At 39.7% G+C, this 17,360-nt stretch overlaps 1 long non-coding RNA gene across 1 annotated transcript in view; it reads right to left on the bottom strand.

Annotated features, from left to right (window-relative positions):
- Positions 1–17,360, bottom strand: part of LOC121504522 — a 245,768-nt gene that overhangs the window by 65,260 nt on the left and 163,148 nt on the right. Inside the window, exon 4 of the long non-coding RNA XR_005991472.1 lies at positions 4,680–4,703. This is a non-coding gene — a long non-coding RNA (uncharacterized LOC121504522). The remainder of the gene's footprint in view (positions 1–4,679; positions 4,704–17,360) is intronic.

The following is a 17,360-nucleotide window of genomic DNA, read 5'->3' on the forward strand; positions in this document are numbered from 1 at the left end:
GCTGTCTCCCAAAACTGTCTGAGTATGAAAGTCAAGTGCATCAGGAACAAGTTTGTATCGGAGAAAAATCGCCAGCCAGGAAAGAGTAACGCGGAGGTATGCCATCTCACTAATTTGTCCAATACGCTCCACTTTGGAGATGAGATGATTGATTTTTCCCGTGCGAACAGATGCTCAGAGCCGTGGGCAGCATCCAGAGGTCCTGCTGTCCTGGTACGAGGCCCTGCTATGGTGGATTCAATCATGCAGTTGACCTCTATCACACCCCAGCAGCCCGCGGAGCCTCTCTGGAAACACTGACAAAAACATAGGATGCTAGACTCGTCTTGGCATCCAGCAGATTGGGTCGTTTGCACTCTAGGTTCGTTTGCTTCAACCTATTGTTTCTCATTTCACTAAGCCTGTTAGTCTGCTGTCAGCTGCTGTTTACAGCTGATAAAATCTGTTTTATTTGTATTGTGTTGTACTCAGAACAAAGGGCAAACTGTTTACAACTGTTGGCAGGAGAAAGATTAGTGCCATTTTGGCATATTTAGTAAACTAAATCCATCTGATGAAGGATCTTGTATCAAGCCAGGATGGAATACTATAACCTCCACTGAGGCACCTTTTCTCATTTTCTTTTTCTCAAGGATGGCAAAGTACAGCTCAAAAGATTCCAGGGCTTTAGGTTGGCTCATGTACTTCCCCCATGTCATCGCTCAGTTTTAGAATTAATATTTCATCTTACTACTTTCATTGGCAGTGTGTCTGTCTCGATTTGCACGCCACACCGTTACTCCAATTGTCCTTGATACCTCTCAGAAGACTTTTAGGGTGTACTGGTTGAAACTGATCCCATAAAAATCATAAATATGTACGCATTTTCAATCCAAAACTGTTTTGCCTTTGGCTTGGTATTTTACAAACCACGAGACCAAATTTCAGCTGTAAAAAACATGTCTTAGTTCAAGAAATTAAGCTTCAAAATCAGGAATCCTAATTCCTAAAGATATGTGAAGTTATCTCACTCTTTTTGTTAAGTTGCTGCTGAAAACACTCCATTTCCTGATGTTGCTCCTCAAAATAAAAGTCTTCAATGATGATTAGGATTGGAGGCTTTTCATTGTGACAGAATTGGCAGAAATAAAATGTGCCTATCATCTGATACGTTACCGAACGTTAGCCTCACAGGCTAACAGACAGGAGGGATTGAACTGTTGCTGCTTTGAGAGAGACAAAGCCACCGTCGGCGTCTTTTAATCGTCCAGAACCGATAAACAAGAGAAATATGGATTAAAAGACACCTTCAGCAGGTAAGATGTTTGCTCCTGCTGAATTTGATTCAAGTGAAAATTAGACAAGCACTCCAGCAAATAGCCTGCCCCTTGACTTTAAGCTGATCACTCTCGGCCAAAGAAGAGAGACAGCAGTTGGGGGTTGAATTTACTGTTTTCTGGCACAATTCTTGTTGTTATGATACTTTTAATGACCCGTAGGCCACCATGGCTCATAGATTTTAGCTGGTTGTTAACTTTCAATGAAGACAGTAACATCAGCTAGCAGTAGGCTGTATCAAGATGAACTGCTGATTAGTTATTTTTAGGGCTGTCAAAGTTAACGCGTTAATATCACGTTAACTCAAATTACTTTTAATGCCACTAATTGTTTTGTTGCACGATTAATGCATGCGCGTTTTGTGTGACCCTTGACCCATCCCGTAGTTTGCCAGATCAGGATGCGGCACTGTCATGACGCAGTGCAAGCAAGCAGAAATGGATACAGGAGACTTTTGAATGGCAGGTTGAGCTTTGAGGTCATGCCAGATAAGACTGAAGTTATTTTTCCTCCTACTGTCGACATGAACTGAGTTACCAGGAGTTTGTAGAGTCTTAAATAGCCCGTACCACTCTCTGGCCGAGCACATCACTAATGCAGAGAGGCGCCCCCTAGGCCATGCTGGATTGTTTACAATAGAGATGCTCAGACAACACTGCAAGCAGGGATGGACTTGCTATCTGGCATACCAGGCATTTCCTGGTGGGTCGACGCACTTTTGGGTTTGGCATGATTTATTCATTTATTTATATCTGCTACGAACCGACACTACAGCTGCACTGATCCTTTATATTGACTGTTTACTGGTCCGTTAGTCTCCTAAAGGTCCGTTTACCCCCCGCTCCCATCCACACTCAGTTCCTGCTTGAAAGTGAAAGTATTCAGAGAAAACTGAACTTACTAAAACGATCAATTGGAACTGTAAATAAACACCAAATTTAAAAAATAGTCAATCAGGATGCGACAACAGTGTCAAAGCCTCTGCAGTCCCTATAGGAGACTGTCTGACGCTAGCGAATAACAGCTATATCAAGAGGAGAAGGAGGGGAAAGAACAGGAAATGCTGGTGTGTGACAGGGGAGCAGAAGTGCAGACAGGTGAGCCTGAGAGTGAAGAAGCTCTATAGAGTATCATAATGTAAGCTAAAAAGCATTATTAGACAATGGGTCCCCTTTATTTATGAAGAGATAAATGTTTGAGATTAAATCTGTAGCTCTTCTATGATCTGAAGAATGAAAAGATGGTTAAGTCTCTTACTACACCTTAAAAGTTCTCCACTGAGACTTCTTTTACTTTGTGTGTTTATGAGTTTTGAAATGCAGCTTCAAATGTGTGTTTATTGACATAATTCCAGTAAATCTACTGGACTGATAACAGTAATTTCTTACTGTCAGCATTTATTTTACATTTGGGCATTTTTTTAGTTTGAAAATAAAAAGATGATAAATTACAGCAGACATTTTTAAAGTAATTACTTGCTTTTTCTCTTGAGTAGGGCAGATGTGTCCACCTTACTCACCTCTGACCACATCAGAACAGTGAAACACCATTAGATGTGCCTATGCCTTACTGCTGAGCTCTCAGCAGAGACTTGACTTCTCCCAGTAATCTGTAGTGTAATTCTCTGACTGTATTTAGTCTCTCTTTTTGAATCATCCTGTTGTAAGTCCTCTTGGTGTAAAGGGATGTCAGTGTGAGCCTTTATTTCCCTCATGTGAGGCCGAAATTCTCTGCTTTAGTGTGAAGGATCCAGGAATGATCTTTAAGTGATATAAACTTCACTGGCTATGTTCTTTATGTCCATGTGTGATGATGAGATCTGAGTCTAAAGTTGGACACGACATCGTGGTATTACTCAGTAATGTTACATTAAGGTCAGTATCTCCATCTGTTGTCCTTGTTGGGCTTGAGTTTACGATGTTATGCTCTCAGCATATTTTTGATGCATTCAGTATCTTTAAACTTACACTTGAGAATTTCTGGACATTATCTGCTGTTGTTTTGGGTTGTTGACATGGAAAAACATTTGCATAAAGAAAGTATTTTTGTCCACTTGTGTTGATAAGGGTATTTAAATCATGAGAAACAGTAAGGTACATTTAGAACAGACAAAAAAGTGTGATTAATTTGCGATTATTATCGAGTTAACTATGAAATTTGTGAGATTAATCGCGAATAAAAATGCTTATCTATTGACAGCCCTAGTTATTTTATATCGCTGTAGAGTAAAGGGGAGGTGTAATTCCCAGTAGGGACTGGTGATATCATGGGCTGCTGTGTTTGCCCTGTCCAAGATAAAACCAAGCCAGGAAAGAGGTGAAAAAACTTGACACATCTAAATGAAAAATCAGTCACACGTAGATTTCCGTGTATTTACATGTTTACAGCAACCTTATTCCAACATTTTTTAGTGTGTTAAAATACAAAATTTGGATTTCAATTTACAAGGATGTTAAATCAGTCTTATTTATGTGGTTGTGAGAAAAAAATTTTGACCTTAATCTGTTATGTTTCATGGTTGAATTCCACCGAATGCATGGGCACAACATGTTGCAAGGGAAAGAGTCGCCTTTAGTTATTTTTAACTCTGACATTATAATTCTATTCAATCCTCCACCTTATAAAGTGTTCAATCACAAACTACTTTAATCTGATCAGGTTGCTTTCCTTAATTTCTCCTTTCATTAATTACAATAATCTGGATTAATGTATTGAATGTCTGTTTTTTCTTGATCAATTAATCAGAAATACCACCTTTTCAGGACAGCTGTAATTACAAAGCAAGTTTAAAGTGAATAAAGGTTTGAAGATCCTGAAAGATGTCTATAAAGTAATGCTCTGTGGACAGGGCATCCAATGCGACGCCACCAGATGGACGCAGTCAGAGTCCACATCACCAGGGGTTTATGTTGACAGGTGGAGTTGGATGCTGCAAAGGGTTCTCAGCTTCCCATATGAGAAATGTCCACACGCTCACCACAGTGAGGAAACAGACACCATCCGTGCTGTGCTTGTTTAAGTCAACACTGCCGGCGTATTCTTTGAACAATCTGGGCCAGTTGATTCTCATTTGAATAAATTCAAATTGAAAGCATGGAGCCCACAGTCCGCTTGCCAGAAAAAAAAAAAGTACCACTGTGTATTCTTCTGAGCACATGTGGGAGAAGGGATGGGTGAGGATTGCAGAGCCACGGATACCTTACTGAAAAAACAGCAGCATCTTGGTGCCTCTTGGACTCCACCCTCCTATCTAAAGCCTCCTCCATATTTATGCATTCATATCACTCCCAAAGACACATGACAACTCAAACATGACTCCCACTCTTGAGAAACAGCACTGTGAAAAATGGAATGAGTCTTACCTACTGTGGAATCGTTGGTCACATCTGTAAGTGGGCCATTGGGGAGAAGAGGGAGCAGGGGAAAGAGAGAGAGAAAAGAAACGTCAGCAAATTACAATGTACAGCAAGCTAAACTTCAATGCAGGCTGTCAAAAGCTCCACAGAAAAATGATAGTGTCCCAGAATTGTGCAGGCTGGGGGGGTTAAGAATAGTCCCTGTCAGGAAGGGGGCATCATTTATTAATCGGGGCATATGAAACATCTGAGATAGTTTCCCCTGAGAATCCAAAGTTTGCACCACTTGCATTAATATTTGTCAGGGTGTTGAGATTTGGAAAGTAAAGGCGGTTAGAATGTAAGCAGAAACCTTACCTATTAACAACCAGACAAACATACACCAACATACTCCCTACCCTCCATACGTCTCTGGAGTAATTTAGTACCCCAAGGTATCTCTGACCAACCTTTGCTTCGTTTTTCCCCAAGCTTGTTAGTTTGACAGCCAACAACAGTGTTTTACAACAGCAATGTGTCTGCGCCAGAAAGCATACAGATCTTCCCAGGACTGTCATTAAAACAAAATAATGAGCACACTGCACTTTATACAGTAGTACTGTATGCCAACAGTAGGTGGCATCATGACCAATGAAGATGCTGATACCTAGTTGTGATTAGAGCAGGACCTATATTTATTGTAAACATTTAAAAAAATCAGACGTAATATGTTAGAGTTGCTACTGGCGCCTTTGGGGAGTGGCACTTCAGCATTACCATGATATCAAAACTTAAATGTGTAGAGGGGTAGGCTTTGATCGTACATGTGAAATTTGAAGCAAATCAGATGTTTCAAAAGAGAGAGTTTTTGGCAACTTCCTGTGAAATTGGCAAGATATCAAAATGTTTGCCATTGGCAGTGAAGTGTTCAATAATATGCACATCACATTTTGTATATGTAGTATTACTGCCTGTCAACCATAGCTGGCATTATGACAAAGGAAGATGTTGATACGTAGGTGTGATTAGAGCAGGACCTACATTTATTGTAAAAATACAAAATAAATTGGATGTAATATGTAAGAGTTGCTACTGGCGTCCGACAGGAGTGCCGCTTTAGCAGAACCATGATATCAACATTTAAATGTGTAGAAGGGTAGGCTTTGGTCATACATGTGAAATTTGAAGTGAATCCAATGTTTCATAGGAGAGTTATGGCAACTTCCTGTGAAACTGGTGAGATATCAAAATGCTCACCATCAGCAGTCATGCATCCTTCAATACAACATGTCGGTGTTGTTGACAAATATTGAGGTGTTTCTATCAGAATCTAAGCTTGATAGATTGAACTCTGTAAGAGGAATAAAGACCAATTGTGACACTTCCTGTTGCCATTAGTGAGCGATATGGCAAATCAATCAAATTAACCTTTGAATGTATTGAGGGGCAGACCTTGATCATGAATGTGATATCTGAAGTAAATCCGATGTTTCATAAGAGAGTTATACCAACTTCCTGTGAAATTGGTGAGAAATCACAATGTGCACACTCAGAAGTGACACGTCCTTTAATATAACATGTCAGTTTTGTGGACAAATATGAGGCACCTCTATCAAAATCTGAGCTTGATAGATTAAACTCTGTAAGAGGAATAAAGAAATAGCCCAATTGTGTCACTTCCTGTTGCCATTAGTGGGCAATATGGCAAAACAATCAAATTAACCTTTGAATGTATTGAGGGACAGACCTTGATCATACATATGAAATCAGATTTTTGAAATCAGAGTTATGGCAACTTCCTGTGAACCTGGCAAGCTATCGAAATGCTATTAAATTGTCCATTAATGTATCTGTGTTGTGGACAAGTACTGATGACTTCAGTTGGAAATCTAAGCTTGATACGTTTGGCATGTTTAAAGAATAAACAAATGACCTGTTTGTGCAACTTCCTGTTAGGAGTAGAGGGTGCTACAATGAAATGTTTGCATGTGGGCATGTTCAGTGTGATGCTGTTATCTTGTGGGGCCCCTTTGCAATGGACTTGCCCAATTCCACTACTAGAGAAAAAGTCGCACTGGGGGACCATTTTTGGAAGGTTTGGGGACTTTTTAGGCTTGTTAAGCCCCTCAAAACAGTTTCAGTGGGGTCCTAACTCTGAGGTTGGTGCTTGGGCCCGTTAAAGCTATAAGATGGTTAAAAAAGAATGAGCATCATGCAACTTATTCTTGTTTTACTAGACTCTTTCACAGTCCATGACAGTGCTGTAATGACGTGCCATCATCATTACACCTTAACACATTTGGACAGATTATTTTAGGTTATAATATTTAGTGTTTGACTCTGCAATGATCATAGCCAAGGGGAAATGCCACAGGGGTAAGTACTGAAGGCTCAAACACAAAGTTCTTGTTATTTAAAGTTGGTCATTACATGAATTTTACATTTTAATTGGAAAAATTAAACACAGTTGATACCTCTTTAGATAACACAGCGATAAAAACAGTAGTCACAGGCACCCAGTATTGGGTATTTCTTTTTGGAAAAGAAACAATCTGTAACATTTCCTCCTTAAAATAGTTTGAAAGGTCTATCAGTACAGCAATTTTCAACGTGAATAGAAACACTACATTACTGTAGAGTGCCCAGGCTGCCTGCTTTTATCGCTGTATAACTGTGGCAGCAGTTGTCTTGGGTCAAGTGCTTAAGGTTTTAGTTCACACATCAGCCATCTGCTCAAAAGAAGCCAGACAGCCCAGTTTGGTAATGTTAGATGTAACGTCTGAGGCTGCAAGAGGACTGTGACGGATGTAGTGAAAAATAGAGATAGTGATACTTAAGTCTAGGTATAGGATTAAGTTGCGGCTCTTAAGTGAACAGACTGAAACTGCATTCATCTTTGATTTAAGGATATTTTGGATCCATCTTGTTGAGGTAGAAATCTGAATACGACTATTTTGGGTGTTATTTTGGGTTTGTGTAATTGTAAATCCCCCCATGGTTCACTGGTATTTACTCTCTGTGCCAGAATGCATCACATTTTGAATCTTGCCGCATCCCACTCGTCTCTTTTCCATTTATATTGTTGTCTCTCAATGCCATCCCTTCAAGTCTTTCGGTCTCTTGCTCTCCCTCCACCAAACAACACTGATGCTAATGTCATTGAAACCCCAGGTGCTTCTCGTGCCTCTTGAAGTCTGACATCAGTCCCTGCCACCTCTTCCCCTGGGTCCAATTTTCCCGGCATGAAGCTTCAAGGTCCTCAGCTGAGCTCTCTGTTTAGCAACAACAGTAGCCTGCGAGTGTGAGAGTGTGTCAGACTGAATGGTAATGAGCGTCCCGGAGATTGAACCCCCTCGTCTTCTTTCTCTCTCTTTCTCTCTCCCTGAAAATAGATTTGTTCTCACGTGCAAAACAGATACTGTAATCGCATTCCTCCATCGTTGATCCCTTTGGGATTTGTTGCATGCGCACCAAAAATGTAAATGAATGCAGGGTGGGGATAGACATCATCAGCGATAAATCATATTACTGGAAAATTCTGCTTAGCAACACAACTAGACTGCACAGTAAGCAACGGCCACTGAGAATTAGCCCAGAGTCTCGTATTTCCCAAACACTACGCACGCTTATTGTCAGCCCCCTCCATTACCTTGTTTTATTGCACATTTACAAGAAAGCAAAAATGTACTTTAGAAGAGTACATTCGAAGAGGGACCAGTTTAATTGTAAAAAGAAAAGCATGCTGTAATGGAAATTCACTTTTCTTGGCTGCAAGAGTTGATACAGGGGAGCATAGGGCTTGTAATACCGCTTTAAATCACTCTTCAGAGATGGGGATGTCACAAAGCAGTGGTTAAAAGGCACTTTTTTTTCTTTGCATAGTGCGTCATTGGTTGTGCCGGGGCCAAATGCATCACAGAGATTCTCAGGCCCCATAACAAGATGTTACAAAGGGCCTCTCCACCACAGCCTGAGCCAACTCAGAGACATTAGACAAGAATTGGTCAAACTCCTGCACATGAATTGCATTAAAAGACATTCAATGTTTATTTACTGAAAATTATCTTTTGGTACAACTAAGGCAGGAGTTTACTTGCAATCTCTGGCAATTAAAGCAGCGACATGAAGATATGGTTAAGTGTGCTCTGGTGCCCACTGGAGGTCACTGAGTGCAACTGCACTTTAATACAACATACATAAGCCACCCCCGTAATAGACAACAGGTTTTTGTAAAGGGTGGTGAAGATGGCAAAGACATTGTGAACATCCGAAGAACATTCTCCACTGAAGAGGTACTGTAGAGTACTTTTTTTTCGCTCAAGTATGACTGAAGCAATTACAAAGCCTGTGGATACTGAACTTCCAAAGGGAGATCGGACCACCTTTACTGTCAAAAGGATGCATCAAATACCAAATTAGCTACCATCATATCAAAGCTATTGTATCATTCAGTGGCTTCCCTGCTAACATTACCTTTAGAAAAGCATGGATTCAATAGTAAAAGCATGTATCAATTCAAGCCTAAGCCTGTAGTAATATCCACTGAATGAATTTGTGTTTGAAAGGCAACATTAGCTGTGTAGCTTTAAAGTCAAGCTGCTTTTTTATTTCCACATAATTGTATCGTCAGTGAAGGGTGGGACATTGGTGCCGGGTTAGCACTGTTTCCTCACAGCAAAAACCTTCCTTTAAATTCCTGAGAAATTTCAGGACAATTCACCCAAATATCTGATCAGATTTACAAATATTCCCCCAAATTTCTATGGAAAATGATCAAAAACAAATCTAAATCACTCAAAAACGACTCAAAATCTGACCAAAAGTCATGACCACGGACCTAGCACGAAGTTTGAATGGGAAATCATCAAAGGCAGAAACAATTCCCAATACCCCAACATGCTATCCAAAACTCCCCACAAATCTCAATAAGCTTTTCTCAAAAAGCCAAAAGATTTACATAAAATGTACACCAAAAAATCCTGGAATTTTTCAGGGAAATTCAGACAAATTTCTGACAAATTTGACAAAAGTCAAGACCACATCTGCTGCAGAATTTCACCAAGAAATGGACCACAGCAGAAACAACACAAGATTTCTGTGTAAATTCAAAAATCCCCTTAAAGAAAAGTCCACAAAACTCCCCAACATCTCATTAAGATTTTCTAAAAAAGCCAAAAGATTAAGATAAAATGTTCATCAAAAATTCCATTAAACTCCTGAAATTTTCAAGCCAAGGCCCCCAAATAACTGACAAAATTCACAAAAAAATTACAAATAATTCCCCATTGAAGTTCTGTGCTGGAAACAAATTTGACTCAACTGAAAACCAACCCAAAATTTTATCAAAAAGTAAACTCCCCAAACTCATGTTAAAATTCATCAAAACATTACGGAAAATTATTCACCAAATTCCATGAAAATTATGGAAATCAAATTCTGAAAAACGTACATATAAATTCCTGAAATTCCCTTGAAATAAAGAAAATTTGACACCCCCCCAACTCTCCAAAATATACAGACCTACCCCCCCCCCCCCCCAAAAAAAATTACAAGAAAATTCCTGATAATTTCAGTGTGATTTAAAAAAAAGAAAATCTTTAAAAAAGTCATTAAAATTTAGAAATAAATTCCCCCCAAATTCTGTGGAAAATTATGGAAAACAAATACAAACAGTACACATATATTTCTCAAATCCTCATGACATGAAGACAATTTTCAAAGCACACTGCTCCCCTATGCAGACGTACTCCCAAAAATTTACAAGAAATTCCTGGAAATTTCAAAGCAAATTCCCAGACATTCCAAGCAAATTATTTAAAATGTTATTAAAATTCTGGACAATTATGTCTAAATTTTAGTGGCAGAATTCACTGCTAGGAAAGTCAAAATGTAACAATGGCCTCATCTGTGCATGCAGGGTCTCAGGAGGTCAATACTACCAGACATCTGATCCTGATAACCCTGTCAGGCAGTCTTAGAGGTCAGTACCAGTGCCAGGAAGAAAGTCTGGTTTGTGAAATAGAGGGGGTTTTGGAAGTTTTGTTGAGATTTTGAAAGTTGGGAGGTCTGGCCGATAAAAACAGAGCATGGGCCTAAGTGGATTACACTAGCAGGAATTGTGGTGGGGGTCTAGAGGGAGAAACCAAAGCTCTGTTGGCTTCAATAAACCCACTCTGTGAACCAGGAAAAAGATGGAAGACGGAGACTGTGTTTTTTCACCCTCTCTCGCCCTCCTGTTTTAAGCAGATAAGCTGCTTGCGGGGTCTTAGTTATGCTGTGTAGAACCCACAACACGATATGGAAACTTTTGACGAGGCAAAGAAAAGCTGAGAAGTCCGTTCCTCGTGTTGTCTTTTCTTTATTGACAGGAGGGATTTAGGGATGTTTGGAGTGGTCAGTGCTGGGAGGAATTACAAAAAGCCGCTGTGATGCGACACAGTGAGCATGGCACTGGGAGTCAGTAAAGGCATGGACTCAACTTTGTAATGTTTCTGCTCTGACTAACCATTGCAATAAGGCGGGAATGGCAATGCCAACATGAGTAAGTGGCAGCCACAGCATGACCCCTGCTTCCAGATTAAAGTGGGTTCTTTTTGTGTGTGGTTTGACATTTTTATGAGGCAGTTCTCCTTCATACGGCCATCGCTCACTATGGCATCTCTTGGGCTGTGGAAGCAGGGCATTGGAATATTTTTGTATGGCTTAGAATGTGGTGCCAGCACCCATTGATGGCTTGTAAGGTAGTCATATAAACGCTCATGTGCACATGACAGTAGGCTGAATTTACAAGGGATTCTTGCTGTGTATAATTTGAAAGAGGCTGTCAGAATGTAAAACATCATTCAGGCTGCAGCGTGTCAACACATTTGATGTTTTTGGCCTGAAATGTCACAAACTTGTTTTGCAAAACTAGGCGAAAGATAAGACTTTCTTTTGAAATTTTTATTAAACTTTTACAGAGACATCATCTGCCCTTGGTTGGATTTTTGTGGCGCTGTGTACTCAGTCCTCTGAGACTTTGCAGCTCTCGGACAAGGACATCAGTTTCCTCGAGGGAGATTCCTTTTGACACAGCGGGTCTTGACTTTTCTCATTCATCACACAACAGTCACTGCACCATGGTAGGGACAAAAATGCATTTTTAGGGAGTCAGAGGAGCCGCTTTGTTTGGTCTCTGACAGTGAACGGCAGCTTCACCTACTGATACTGATTCCTAATGATTCCTCTCATACATAATATATGATGTCCGTGCCATAACAGTGATCTCTCCCAATATTACAGCCAATGTGATAAGAACTACACAGGTTTTAAAATGGTACACTTTTAGTGCCTGTCTCTGATAATGAAGTCTACCCTCATAATTTACAAGTAAGATCACAAATCATCCACTGTCATTCTAATAATTCCCTGAGAAATAACTCTTTATCTGGCTTGGAATAGCCATACCCATTACGGCTTTTACCTTCCATAACACAAATGACCACAATTTATCTTTTAGGCCTTGATAGGGTTGTTAATCAGGACCATTATTCTTCGCCAACCACCGGAAACTCTGTCAAAACATTTCTTGCAAAAGTCAGTTTTAGACGACCCGGCCCCACCGCTTCAGTTTTCAGTGGAGTAGAGATGAAGGACTGACAGTGGGGTCAGTTAAGGGAAAAGAGAAGGCTTTACTATTCTAGAATCTCGAGTAGCCCTTATCTTTTCTTTCATTTTAAATATCTCACTCACTCACTTAATACAAGTATCTTCTCCAAGGTAATTATTCTCGGTGTTAAAAGGGAAATGTGCTATCTAACATTTATGGTTGAGTGTTTGAACCTAAGCATATGCATTTTCATACACTATTAAACTCTCAATTATGAGTACTCTTACAGCCCACATGGAGCATAGTGGTATTTAATACCCTTTAAATGTATACATTGAAGCACTGTTGTTCCGTAAAGCTAATGAAGTATAGGCTATCCCTAATAAGTGCATATTTTTAGAACATCTTATTCATCTATTTGAATACTTCTAGAAACCGCCATTCTAGAAACCGAAGACAGATCATACAACACAGCAGGATGTAATGTCTACATTGATGGGAATAAAATCAACAACGAATACATGAAAAATGTTGCTGGAAAGAACACATCGATTCTGTAACCAAAAAAAGTGCCAAAATCAGTTTGAATTATCAGAAAAATCCACCCATTTATTAATAGATCAGTCTTGTTGACTCTATATTACAGTCTACTCTACCTTAACATATTGAAATATTGTCGGGGACAGTTGCCCCCCCCCCATCTAGCCTTTATAAATAACGCTTAATCCAGAAGACCCACAAAACCAAGACACCCAACTAAATTTATGAACCTTATGCAACATAAATGCTCTACAAATCTGTTCATTCATCTACAAAAGTAAATATTCAGGTTTCACTCTCCCAAATCATTTACAACAATATATTTCTAATGATTCCAACTTCCTTCCAGACCCAACAAGAAAAGCAAACAACCTCCAGTAACACTTTATTTTTAGGGTACATTCTCACCATTAATTAGCAGCTTATTAGCATGCTAATCAGTAGCATATTAGCTGATTATTAGTCATTATTAAGAGCTTACTGGTACCTCATTCTACATAATCTATGGCTAATAGGCCCCCAACTATGATATTTCCCGTGTTAACATCTTTATTGCTGCACATCAATAGCAAACTTGGAACTTGTTTCACATTAATCATGATTTATTCAGAGTAATTAAGGGAGAAGAACTATTCATGTTGTACCACTACCTTATACTAGGCAAAGCATGTTGAGATCATAATCATTAATGAAAGTATTGATGCATAAATGAGTGTTTTAAGTTGAATATTAAATCTACAATATGGCTAATCTGATAAGTAGAAGAAAATTCATTTCTTGACTGATAGTAAAGACTAAAATGTAAGGATTTTATATTGACTGAAACTCGAGTTTTCATCAAGTAAAACAAGACTAAAACTATACAGATAAAAAGTGATTAAAGTGTGACTAAAACCAAAGAACATTTTAATATAAATACCAAAACAATGACTGCATTCAAAATAGCTGCCCACACAGAATAAATCTATGTTACGTGGACACTCAAGTCAACCCTATAGTGATGCAATTCATACTGATGAATACCCACTATGCGTCCTCACGAGCACCTAAAGTCCCAGGAGCAAGCTGTAACTCTGTGGATAACTTCACTCATGGTGCAAATGTTTCTAACATCAAAAACAACAATCAACTAAAATGTGACTAAAACTAAAAAGGTCAAAAACGACTAAAATGTAACTAATACTAAAAAAAAATTAAAAAAAATAATATAAAGACCAAAACTAAAACTAAATTCAACACATCAGCCAAATTAACACTCGTCCACATGAGATACAATTATTTTACACTTAAATATTCTTCAGAACAACAGAGATGCAGTAACTCTTGAAAATCTGTGCCAAGGCGGGTCTCTTCTGGCAAGAACAAAGGAAAGTCTCAATCTAAGCAAGATAATTCATACTGATAAATAAGCATTATGTGTCCTTAAGAGCACCTTAAGGCACAGACTAATTCAGTGGATAACTTCAGTCATGGTGCAAATGTGTCTCACATCTAAAACAATGACCATTCAACATCCTGTACAACAGACAACATCAAACAACAATTTAAGATGTACTCTTACTCTATCTTTCTGTCATGAAAAGCATATTTTTGGTCGTTTTCCCAATAAACATTTTTCTCCTTTTCAAAGGGAAAAAACTTTTTTTTTTTTAATCAGTTTGATGTGTTAATTTCTCAAAATCTCAAATTAAAAACATAATTTTTGCCTTATCATTGGAAACATGCGTGCCAGTATAGGGTTTCTGTAATGACACACAATCATGTTTTGTTCCATATGGTACATACTTCAATACTCTTTGTTAAATAGATTTAAAGGTCACATATTTTACCCCTATAAGACAAGTTTATACAAGTCTCAGAGGTCCCCAAAACATGCCTGTGAAGTTTGTTGCTGAAAAACCACTCCAGTATTAGATTTCTGCATGTCTAAAAAAACAAAAAAAAAAACAAAAAACAGTTTCAGCCCTGCTCTGAATGAGCTGTTTCTGTATCTGTGGCTTAAAATGTTAATGAGCTGTCTGACTCCGCCCTTCCCAGGAAATGGATGTGGCTAAATGGATGAGGTTGTGGTGAGTGCTGAGGATGGACCAGTTGAGAACCACTTCTTTAGGGAACACCCAAAGTCACAGGTGACCTCTAACTCAGTGGATAACTTCACTCATGGTGCACATGTGTCTCATCAAAACCAAAAACAACAATCCAACATAAACATAAGCAACAGAACCCAAGCAGGGACTCTTCCCCAGAGTTGAACTGACACTGGTGGATCAGCACTGTCAGAATGGATGGAGCTAAATTTACATTCTGGGGGTTAAAATCACAGTGGATAGATAGTCGTTTTATAGATTTTTTTTGTGTTTATTTTCTCTAGTTTCCAAAGTAAACATATCAGTGACGGTATGCACTCGCTCACAAACACAGACAGAGTGAGGGAGCAAGAGTAGACTCTAAAATGGCTGCAGGACTGAGTGCTCACTAATTGGAAATCAAACGCAATGGAGCTGGAAGGCAGCCGAGAAGAAACAGTGGAACCCTCAGCGCCTGTTGTCGGTCAATTTAGACTGTGACGGAAAAAAAGCCCTGTTCTGTGTGTCACCATTTAACCTATTCACCAGTGTGGAATGGGAGCAGCTGTTTTTTTTTACAGTTCCACATAATGGGACAAAATGGCTGTGACTGGCCATGCTCCAGCTTGCTACAAAAAGGCCCCAATGCAGAAAAAAACACAGGCAAGGTGTGAAACTTGACATTGCAAGAGACAGAACAGTTCTGCCATGTTATCAATGATGCCGAGGGAACTCGCGCCCTTCCATCTGAGCTGATATAAACATTTCTTCCTTTTTTTCCGCTGCAACAAAGACTCAGAGAAGCACTGAGAGAGGCTACAGATGGCCCGGGCTCACACAGACTGCTGAAGTATCTCGAAGTTTACACAAGTCGTACAAGAAGCCAGATTGGCGCACAAACTGAGGCTGTTCTTTGAGGCGGGAGAAAATATTGCTCACTTGTTTTTAATCTCTCTTTGAGTGGAGGTGTGAATAAGTACTTTGTGAGTGACAGCCTGAAGAAACTCCAAACTTCATCAGGCGTTTGTCAGGCTCAGCGCTGTCCGGTTTAAAAGGGCCGCTCAGGCATGACAGTACAGGAGTGAGGTACGCTTGTGCAGCAGATGTTCAGCTCCTGTTGCAGCTGTTGAAAACAGAAGTGATGCACGATCTCTCTGTATGTCTCAATTTACATGTCTTCATTTTTTTCTCTGATGGCAGACATGCTTATAACGCACAGATTTTGATTGAATTTATTTTAAAATACTTCCCCTATCCAGCTTAAAAAGAAGGTTGAAATATTAAAGATAGTTCATGTGACTTTTCTTTATGGCCGTCTGCTATACCATAAGGGTAGGAATAGATAAAAGATATACAGCCATGTTCTGATGTATCCTCCCCAGGGTCTTGCCCACCCTCTTGTGTTAAAAAAGAGCCACTCTGAGGGGATTTAAAGGACTTTTTTGTAATACATCTTTTTAAAAAATTCCGCCTGGCAGACCTTGATGAGTGATCAGAAGTTGGGGAGATCAGAGACCCATGAGCTCTTTGCTCAATTCTGACCCCAAGTTCAGCTACACAGAGGTAGGATAAAGCCTTTCTTGCCTCAGGAGAAAAAGAATGGAAGGATGGACTGAAGAAAAAATGAAAAGAAGAGAAGGCAATAGCCTTGATTCCTCCAGCAGCACAGCACTGACTTGGCCCCTTCATATCAGACACTTATGAGATCGAGGGGGGGAAACCCTACAGGCAGTCATATGTCAGCTGGCATGATCGAGGCTGGACTAAAAGCAGCTCGGATTGGAGAGGTTCCTCTGGGATCTGGTGTGAGCGGCTGTAATAATGTTTGACACCTCACTCTAAACGCACAAATCAGGTTCCTAAACAATGGCAGCATGAAAACCATTAACAAAGGTCAGGAGGACACTCCTGACAATTGACTGTGTTTCCATTTGAAATGCAGCAGGTCCAAGATCAGAGTCATTTACAGCACCATGAACGCCGACTGTCGAGAACAGCCCGTACAAAAGGAGTCTTTTAAATCCTGACTCAAACAGATAATTAGACATAATGAGTAAACAATGTGGCTGCAAGATGCAAGCATGCTTATTGCTTTTTAATTGTGCTCACACAAACACACACCCCCTCATGCGCCGAGCGTGTTCCGAGGGCTCCGGTACCTGTGTGCGCGCTGGCCCGTGCGAGGCCAGGTGCAGTCATTACCACGGGACAGATGGATCAGCAGAAGTGGTGCTCGTTTTTCCCCTCACAAGGCAACACGGCGGCTGCCATATGTAGGCTCATCATTAAAATTGACCGTTGACCTTCCAGTGGGTGCCTGTCATTTTAATGGAGTTAATTAAGAGTGTCCACTGGTGTGCTAGATGTGGGTTTTTCTCTCTGTTTGTCAGGAAAATTACACTTTTTGCATGCATATGTCATTTTGTTTTAACCTGAATAATTACTACTCTTAACAAAGAAAGAAAAAAAATACGCTGTTTTACAATTTAATCTTTATTTCAAAATGTAAACCCC

Source organism: Cheilinus undulatus, linkage group 22 (assembly GCF_018320785.1).
Source record: "Cheilinus undulatus linkage group 22, ASM1832078v1, whole genome shotgun sequence".
Lineage (NCBI taxonomy): Eukaryota > Metazoa > Chordata > Actinopteri > Labriformes > Labridae > Cheilinus > Cheilinus undulatus.